Genomic DNA, 10,008 nt, shown 5'->3' on the forward strand with positions numbered 1-10,008 from the left:
TGTGTCTAGCTAGAAAGGAGTAATTAATTATGTGGTTATTGTTAATGTACTGAATATGGTTGTACTATGAAGATAGCACAGGCAGGTACTCAAAACTCAAAAGCTTTCCTTTTTTCTGTTGGTTAAAAGCACTTGAAGAGTTATTCAAATCATGGACTCTTACAAATATATGTACCCAAGGATTGCATAGAATCATTTATCATGATAAACAAGACATTATTTCCTGATAAAGTGGCATGTTTTGATCTCCTGTTTCATAGGGAATTACTGTTAGATGTTGTAGGTGATTTAATATCCTATAAACCCATATGACAATTCATTTTTAATTAACGTGTGTCTTTCATTCAATATGATGATTTTGTTATGTTGGCTATGACGTTCTCTTTCATACTTTTATTTTGTTTTGTTTCAATCAATCACACGACATTTATTGTTGTTAGGTGTAGTTGATTCGCGATCTTATGCACTTGTATAAGATTTTATCTTTAATTGATGTGTGATGTGACATTCTCTTTTATTTAATCACGTACATCCATGTTTCTTTGGCTCGCTCTTCTTCTAGAAATTGATGACTTTCAAGAAATCTATAATAATAAAGAAATAATATGCTTAATTCTCTTTTTTATATCACTTTTTTATAACCTTGTATCTTTAAAATAATAATTATTGTTAAAAGTGTGAGTTTCACTTAAAAGCTAAAGCCTTATATACTTGTGTGAATCCTCGTTTCACATAAGCCATTAGTAACTTGTAGCGGCATTTTATTATTAAAACTTTAGAGGCCCTATGTATTTAAATGCTAAACTACCATTTGCATTGGGATTGCTTGACCCCTAAATTTAGTGTTTTCATAAAATGTAATCTAATTTTAGAATAATATATATATATATTTTTTTTTTTTGGGGGGGGGGGGTGTAAAATACACTTTTCACCCTAAAGTAAGCCTTTATAACAAGTAATACTCCATGATTTGAAATTACACTTTCACCCTACTTTACTATAAAAAAAAAAAAAATGATGTTTTTTTATTAAGAGTGAAAAGACTGAAAGATCCCATTCTTCCTTTTTCTTCCTTCTTCTTGGTGGGCTAGCAAACCGTTAATTTGCCAATTAAAAATTTGTGTTCTATATTTGCTGGCTGAAAAAAGGGTTCATTTGCCTCTCTTAGACATGGGCAGTAAGGCCCGACAAGTCAGGCCGGGCCGGGCCCATCTACTGTTTTACAAGGCTTGAGATCTCGGGTGGCCCATTTAAGCCCTGCCCCACGGTAATAATTGACATCGGAGCCCATTACAACAATGTAAAAACTAGAGAAGAATCCAACCATATATTAAAAGAACAAGCGTAATGTAGCTTTATATAAGTAGGGATATTAATGGCATCTCAATAAACTCATTTACATGTTTGTTTTTGATAAAATGTTAAATGATTTCTGTATTTATATATTATCTTTATCCTTATTCCACTTTAAGTGAAGTTAATTGTGACCTATTTATATCATCATAAGTATAAATAGGAGAACAAATTCTTAATTAATGTCTCTGATTCTATTGAGTTAGTATCTTACTCATTATGTTAAAATAAGATAATAAGGGTAAATTATACTAATCACCTTTGAAGTAAAATTTAATTTAAGGGACTATCCATTAATTTTTAAAAATTATATTTGATGTGGCTAAGGTTTAAAAAAGTACAAAACTTACTGTGACCTTTTATAAGAGACTAAGAATGGGAATTAGTGGAAAAGTTTAAAAAAAAAAATTATACTAAGGTTTAAAAGGTTATAAAACTTTGCTCTTTGTAAGGTACTCATAAGTAATTGTTCTTAGAAAAACTTGGTCGACTAAACAAAATATTTAGCTGATTGAACTTCAACTCCGTTAATTTTATTTGATAATTTTATAAAATTAATGCATATTTAAAAGTTAAGGTATATTTAATAATATTTAAAATTCGTTATAAAATTGATAATCGGATCAAAGTTAAGTATTTTTTATAATTTATCTTAAAAATTAACTTAATAAGTTTGGAGGATTTTTTGCCAAATTACATGAGTTAAAGTTTTAATTCCCTTTGTCAAGAAAAAAGAAAGGGTGGTAAGTAGTGCTATACCTAAATTAATGGGTCACATGAATATATTCTCATTAATTTCCATTTTAATGACATTAAAATACATCAATTTAAGCTTAATAGCCTCTAGTCAAATTACTATAAATAATATGAATTAGACTAATTTTAAGAACCTAGCCTTTCATAATCAGCTTCAACAAACAACGATGTCAATTAAACAGTAGACAATTAATTTAAGCAATTATATATTCCAACGTGAGGTCCTCTCTTGAGGAGGCCAATTTATTGTGCAATTAAAGGTTTGCTCTAACAAACCAATTCAATTCCACTTATTTCAACATTTTTTGGTTTAAATAATGCTAAATCTATAGCAATTTATTTATTAAACTTAGAGTTGTCACATATAGAGTATTTTTTTTTAAAGAATAATAAAGGTTATATCGTGTTATGTATGTGCGTAAATAAAAAAAAATGAAATTTTAAATTAACTTTCAAGTCAAGTTGATTTTTTAGAGTTAAAGATGACTTCTTCTCATTGCCTAGAGATTTTTATAGGGGTGTGCATGGTTCGTGTTAGTCAGTTTCTGGCCATTTTATTACACCGAACTGCACATGCGTTTTTCCTCTAGAGTCAAACCGCACGATCTATTGTGATGTAGAAAAACCACACCAAATTGCACCGTATTTTGTGGTGCAATTTCTACAGTTTGACTACATTGATAGTAATAAAACAAAAAGAACATAAGGCAACCAAACCTGGCCTAGTCTTCAAAAGAAATTAGAAAATCATGAGACCAAGGTTTGGTCCTAGAAACTCAAAACAAAAATGACAAACAACACAATGCAGCAATACATTGGAAAGCATAAACAACAAATTCAAACAATACTAGAGAGACGGAATAAGGAGGAATGAAGCACCTATGGACCACAAATAATGAAGTAGACCACAAAAATAAAGCACCTGTAGGAATGAAGCTCCTTCGCCTTTCGTTGAGCCCTTTCCCCACCCTTCCTGTCATTGGCCACCTCCACCTCCTTAACAAGCCCCTCTGTCAGACGCTAGCCAACATCTTCGCTCGCCACGACCCTGTTCTGCTTTTCAGGCTCTTCAACGAATTGTTAGTTGGATTGGGAAAGAGTGTGACGATAGAGAAGAGAAGATAAGGGACGATTGGCGATCAGATTGAATGAGGGTACGACGACGGAGTAGAAATGATAGGAAGCATGAAAGGGGGATTAGGGTTGAGGTGGTTGGGTTTTAGGCTTTTATATTTATAATAATAAATATTTTTTATTTATTGTGTTTATTTTCAGGTGGTTCGATTTGAAACTGAATCACCAAATGTTGAAACTGCAAACTGGTCGGTTTGGACATTTTCCAAATCGTTTCAAACCACAACACTCAAAAAATCGCACAATTTGGTCCAACTGGTTTCTACAGTGCACTGAGTTTTTTACACACCCTTAATTTTTTATATGTTAATGTGCCACTATAACTTATCAACGGTTGACTATCGATTATTATTTTGCACTGCTTTTAGTTGACAACTCTCATTTTTCTCTTAGAGCTCCAAGAGTGGATGCTCCACCAACCATTCAACACCAATGTCAACTCCTTCCTTTCTCATCGATTGCTACCATTGCCTTCTCTTCAACACCAATAACCAATTTTTCCTTGAAAAATGCTATTTGTACCAAAAAGGATTAGAGAAAGACTTATTGAAAATAAAATATTATTATTGCTACCATTGCCTTCTCTTCAACACCAATTTTCCCTTGAAAAATGCTATTTGTACCAAAAAGGATTAGAGAAAGACTTATTGAAAATAAATTATTATTATTATTATTATTATTATTATTATTTCTTTTTTTTTTGTCACCCAAATTTCACTCCCCCTCTCTCTTTACCTTGAGGGAGGAACGTGCCACCACCATTGTCGTCACCTTTGCCATCGTTGCTTGCATCGCTATCGCGGAGGTGATGACGACGGCATTGAGAAAGAATGGCGCCACTGTCATCGCCCCCTTCCCCAATCGCATTGCTGTCGTCCTTTCCTCAAATTGCCCCTTCAGTCCACCACAAAAACGCACCACCACCAGTCCCCCTCACCTGCCGATTACAAAAACCTACTACCCTCGAAAGTTCAAGTTTAGATCTATGGAGATTCAGCTGTTGAATCTTGTTAATTTTTTGATATGTGGGTCGATGAGGATAAAGGTGTCGGGTAATTATCTCTAATCGTTGAAAACCATCGACCACAATGACTAGTGGCAATTTCCAGTGTGTTAAATCTGACCCACTTTTATGTATATTAAACCTCATAGACTTGATATTTCTATTGGTAGACTCTAATTATGAGAATCTTAAATCGATAGTGACATCGGTTGTAGTTGGTTTAGACTTATTTGCATGTAAATACTTATATTTATATATATATATATATTTTCTACTTTAACTAGTGGTGAACCCATGTGATACACTGAGTTTAATTTAAAAATAAAAAATATTATTTTAAATAATTTTAACATAATTAATAATTATAATTTTTTTAATCTTTAATTATTTATCAAAATTTAAGTTTAATTAATTATTCACTATTCAATATATTAATGAAAATACTTTTAATTCAATATATTGTCATCTAATGTGTCAAAAAATAATTAATACATTAAATAGGTCACTTGACAAAATACTTATAAATTTTTTTATTCATTATATTATATTTATTTATAAATAAATATTATAAAATCTATAATATATCCACTCAAAGACATTAGTTATTTTTTATTTAGTATATTATAATTATAAATATAAATTAAAACTCTTAAATATGAGTAAGAATAAATTTTTTCAATAATAACAAAATTTTAAAAATATGAATTTTGATTTCTTCCATAGTCTTAAAAATATAATACCTTAAATATTAATTAGTATTGAAAAGCCCTAGCATTTGACAACCTTAAATAATTTTTTATGAATTTGTTAAGATATCACATTTTCAAGACTATAATATAATTATTAAAGTAATTAATAATTAATTAATCACTAACTTTGATTTAATGCAAGTTTTTGAGGGAAAAAATTCACCATTAATTGACACTTGGAAAAATACTTTGTTTGACTATCATATTTTAATATTATATAAATATATATAGAATAAGGATATAAAAATAATATTTTAAATAGATGGACAATTTTCTATGACTTAATTAATAGTTTAAGGTATCTATTAATATTTCTCATAAAACCCATGCAAATTTAATACAAATTTTATAGGCAAAAAATAGCTTGACAGATTTTTAGAGGGAACAAAAATTTGTAAACTATTCTACTTTAATATAATATATTATATATTATTATATTATATAAAGATAATATTTTATTTAATAGATAATTTTTCGTAACTTAGTTAATACTTTAAGTGTCTATTCATATTTCTCATAAATAGTATTATTTTTGATTGATTGATGAATTAATTGATGAGAATATCTAATAGAAAATATTTATTTTTGATTAATTAATAGCATTGAAAAATTCATGCAAGTTTAATACAAATTTTAGATGTAAAAAATAGTTTGACAGATTTTTGGAGGGAAGAAATATTTGCATACTATTCTACTATATATTATTATATTATATTATATAAAGAAAATTTTTTATATAAATAAACAATTTTATATGACTTAATGAATAGTTTAAGTGTTTATTCATATTTCTCATAAATAATATTTATATTTGATTGATTGACGGATTAATTAAATATTTAATATTCACATAAGAATGTATTGAAAATTCCATAATTAATATTGAAAAACTTGTGTATTTAAAATCTATTATTAATTTTACAATAATTAGTACATATTATTTCAAAACAATTGAAAGATTTAAATTATTAATGCAAATTGTAAAATGTAAATTATTAATGTAATAAGTACTAAATGCAAATCATTAATGCAGGTCTTGGGGGAAAAAATTTATTACTACGTATTATTTCAAAACAATTGAAAGATTTAAATTATTAATGTAAATTACAAATACAAATCATTAATGCAAGTTTTGGAGGGAAAATTTTATTATTACGTATTATTTCAAAGCAATTGAAAGATTTAAATTATTAATAAAAATTACAAATTATAAATTATTAATACAATAAGTATTAATTACAAATCATTAATGCAAATTTTGGGAAGAAATTTCTTTTTTCAAAAATCATCGACCACAATGGCAAGCGACAATTGCCAATGCGTTAAATCTGACCCACTTTTATGTATATTAAATCTCATTGACTTGGTATTTCTAACGGTAGACTCTAATTGTGGGAATCTTAAACCGACAGTGACAACGGTTGTAGCTGGTTTAGACTTATTTGCATGTACATACTTATATTTATATATATATTTTTCTAATTTAATTTTTCTATCTGTTTATGTGGTGATGATGATGATTTGGTGGTGAAAATGGAAAATAAAGAACATAATTTATTTTTTGAGTTATACAAGAATATAATTTATTTTTTATTTAATTGTATGTATGTTGAGAAAGAGTTTAGGTTTGTGCTTACGAAGAATCAAGCTTATATGATATGGTCGATGAACGAAATTTGAATCAAGCTCATATGATATGAGTCGGTGAACAAAATTTTCTCGCTAGCGAATGTAGTGATGAAAGGGTTAAAGATGGTGTTGAGGATGGTGTTTCTTTCAAATAGACAAAAAGTTATTTTTAAAATTAGTGCATGAATATAAAATTAATGTATGAATATATGAAGCATCAAATACAAAATTAAAAAAATGAAATAAGTCCAAGGGGATAATCATAGCTATTGAACATACCGTAAAATATTTTGATCTTTTGTGATCTAAATATGAATTTTAATAAATATTATTTTTATAAAATAATTAAATATATAAATATACAATGAGTGGAGATATTTTCTTCACATGTGATAAACAATAGTAAACGCATCCTATTAATTTAATTAATGCCCTCAAATTGAAAGAAAACTAATAACAAAGCATGGAACACGTTTTATAGAAACGCAATATTTTTTATCATGATTGTCAAACATACAACTAAAATAAATTATGTCCTTTTATTTTTCTTTCAACAATCAAATCACCATAAAAAAAAAATAACATGCAAACTGAAAAACTAAAGTAGAAAAAAATATATGTAAAAATATATAAATGTATGTATGTACACGCAAAAAGATCAAAATATTTATAAATGTATATATAAATGATGCAATGCGCGCAGTGACGATGGGGGCTGACGGTGACAATCTAAGTGGCGGTGTGGTGGGGGTGATAGCGATAGAGGGTTTATGTGGTCAACGGGTGGGAGCGACAGAGATGGTGGTAAGGATGACTATGCGAGAGGTCGAGGGAGGGATGACGACGATGCGAGCGGGGAAGACAATAGCGGGTGATGCTCGTGGCATTGGTAGGGGAGACTGTGGGTGATGATGATGGCGCCATCCTTGAGCCATGACAGTGCGAGCAACGGTGGCAGGGGTGATGACAATAGTGGTGGCGCATTGCTCTCTTTAATATCAAGGGTGAGAGAGAGGGAGAGGGGAAATGAAAATGAAATTGGGCCGTTGGGCGGTTTCAAAGAAAATGATAAAAAAAAAGGTAATTTAAAAATAAATTATTATTTTTCGTTAAACTTTTCCCTAAAACTTTCCTTTCCCCTTTCGTTACTTTTTCAGTTGTCTCACATAGCAGCCGTTGCCATTGCAACCATTAACATTTGTCTCAGGCGGTGTCTTTTTGAAATAAAAAAATTGAAATTGGGAATTTTGGAGGGCTTAAGTTTGGTTGCTGGGTAATTGTGCACGACAGCGATTGTTTAAATTTTAAAATGCAAATGTTTTAGTTTTTTGTTTAGATTTTTAATTTATTATACTATCTAATAAATAATTAATAGGGATATTTTTGAAATAACAAATTAAAAGATGGAATTCTGAGTACACCAAATTAGGTTTTTCTTTGAATAAAAATAATTTTTCATACAGAATGATAATTTTTTTTTTTCAATGAAAGAGAAAAAAAATTGAAAATATGAGAATCTAAAGATATTAATTGTTGTTCGAAATAATAAGTAATAACTATATCGATTGTTTATTGGGTTAACCGTAATCACAAGAATTTTTAGAGATATTTTTAAATTATAAGGAGTCTCGTGGTCAAAATTATATGGTGTGAAAGTAATTTAATTTATTAAAAAATACTTAAAACTAAATATAAAATTCAGTATATTATTAAAAAAATTACAATTTCATTATTTTTCTACTAATTTTTCTAATAATGGTCAAAATCATTATTTTTTCTACTAATTCTAAAAAATTACGTAATATTAGAAATCCAATTATGATAATATGAATTTTTGTAATAATGACATAATTATTAATGCTTTCAAATTTATGCCGTTAGATTGCACAAATTACAAAGACTTAAAGAATATTATGTAATATTACAAGATGCCTATGGAATATTACGTAATATTACAAGAAACCTGAATGATGTGTTATTTGATATTATTCAGTTGTCTTATGGTTCTTAATTTTTTCGATATTTCTTTTTTTGATAATATTTAAGTGGGTCCCATGTAATTCAATAGAATTGTATCATTATTATTTATGCAGATTAAACTAGCACATGTAGTGTTTCTAGATGTATCATAAAGAATCCACATAATTAGATTATCCTAATCAGATTTATATATGTAACAACATTAATTACATAATAATATTGTTATTCAAGACTAGAGAGGTAGTCCGTGCTATTTATGTGCAAATAAAAAATTTTAATTAAAAGGTTATTTTGTGGTACATGACGATTGTAATTTAGTATTTATTTTGTAGACAAAATTTTAAAATGAAATAAGTTTTAGTGTAGTGGCAAAAATTATCACAAATTTATTATAATTTGGAAATTAACGCAAAAATGCTATAATTAAGAATCTGTATAATATATAATGGTATAACTATTAATTAATTAATTAATTAATACAATTATACTAGATGTGAACATATTTGTGCATTAATTTGAATAAGAGATAAGATATTCCATTAATCTCACATTTAATTACAACATAGCTGGGGCGGTAATATTATTTCCATATGTGCAGCGGGCAGCGGCCAAAACTGTTGACGGCAGGCATGCATGGAGAAATTTTGAAATAACACGAAAACTATTTCAAAATATCTTCCCTTTTACTAATTTATCCCCAACTTAATTTGGATTTATTTTCCATGAAATTTGAACTCTTTGAAATTGCATTAAGTTATACGTGCATTTTTTTGTTTATTAAATTATAGAAGTTTTTGTAACTAATTCTAATTAACGTCATTTGGACAAGGGCACTTTGGAGAAAAAATGACAATTGAGAGAGAGAGAGAGAGAGAGGGGGGGGGGGGGGGGGGGGGGGTGTTGGTTTAACGTTACATTTATTGCACGTTGCTTATTTTGCAATGGAATCATCATGGTTTCATTACCCTAGCTAGCACCATAAAAGCCCTCTCCACAGCCTCGCCTCTTTCCGCAGCACAACCATCTTCTCTCTTCGTTGCTTGCTTCCTTCGTTTCAGCCCCCAAAACCATATTCTTCTCTCCAATTTCCTTTTAACATTTCTTTTTTTAGCAGGCCGACGAAAATGACGTGACGAGAAAAAGGAAGAGCAAATTTACCAAGATTTGAAGGACCCTTTGATCAGCAAGACAAACCGAGACAGTAAGTGGAAAGATCAGACATAAATCTAGCATGATCTTTCTGTCTATTAATTTATCTTCAAATTTAGTGATTTTTTGACCTCATCTAAGGATCTTTTTGTTAGGAAAAAAGAAAAAAACTTGGAGTTCAAACTCACTGGTTTTAACCAGTGGTTTTCTTCACTATCAAGGGGTTTTTTTTTTTTAGGTTTTCATTTTAACATA

The sequence above is a fragment of the Diospyros lotus genome, chromosome 6 (assembly GCF_014633365.1).
Source record: "Diospyros lotus cultivar Yz01 chromosome 6, ASM1463336v1, whole genome shotgun sequence".
NCBI classification, from domain to species: domain Eukaryota; kingdom Viridiplantae; phylum Streptophyta; class Magnoliopsida; order Ericales; family Ebenaceae; genus Diospyros; species Diospyros lotus.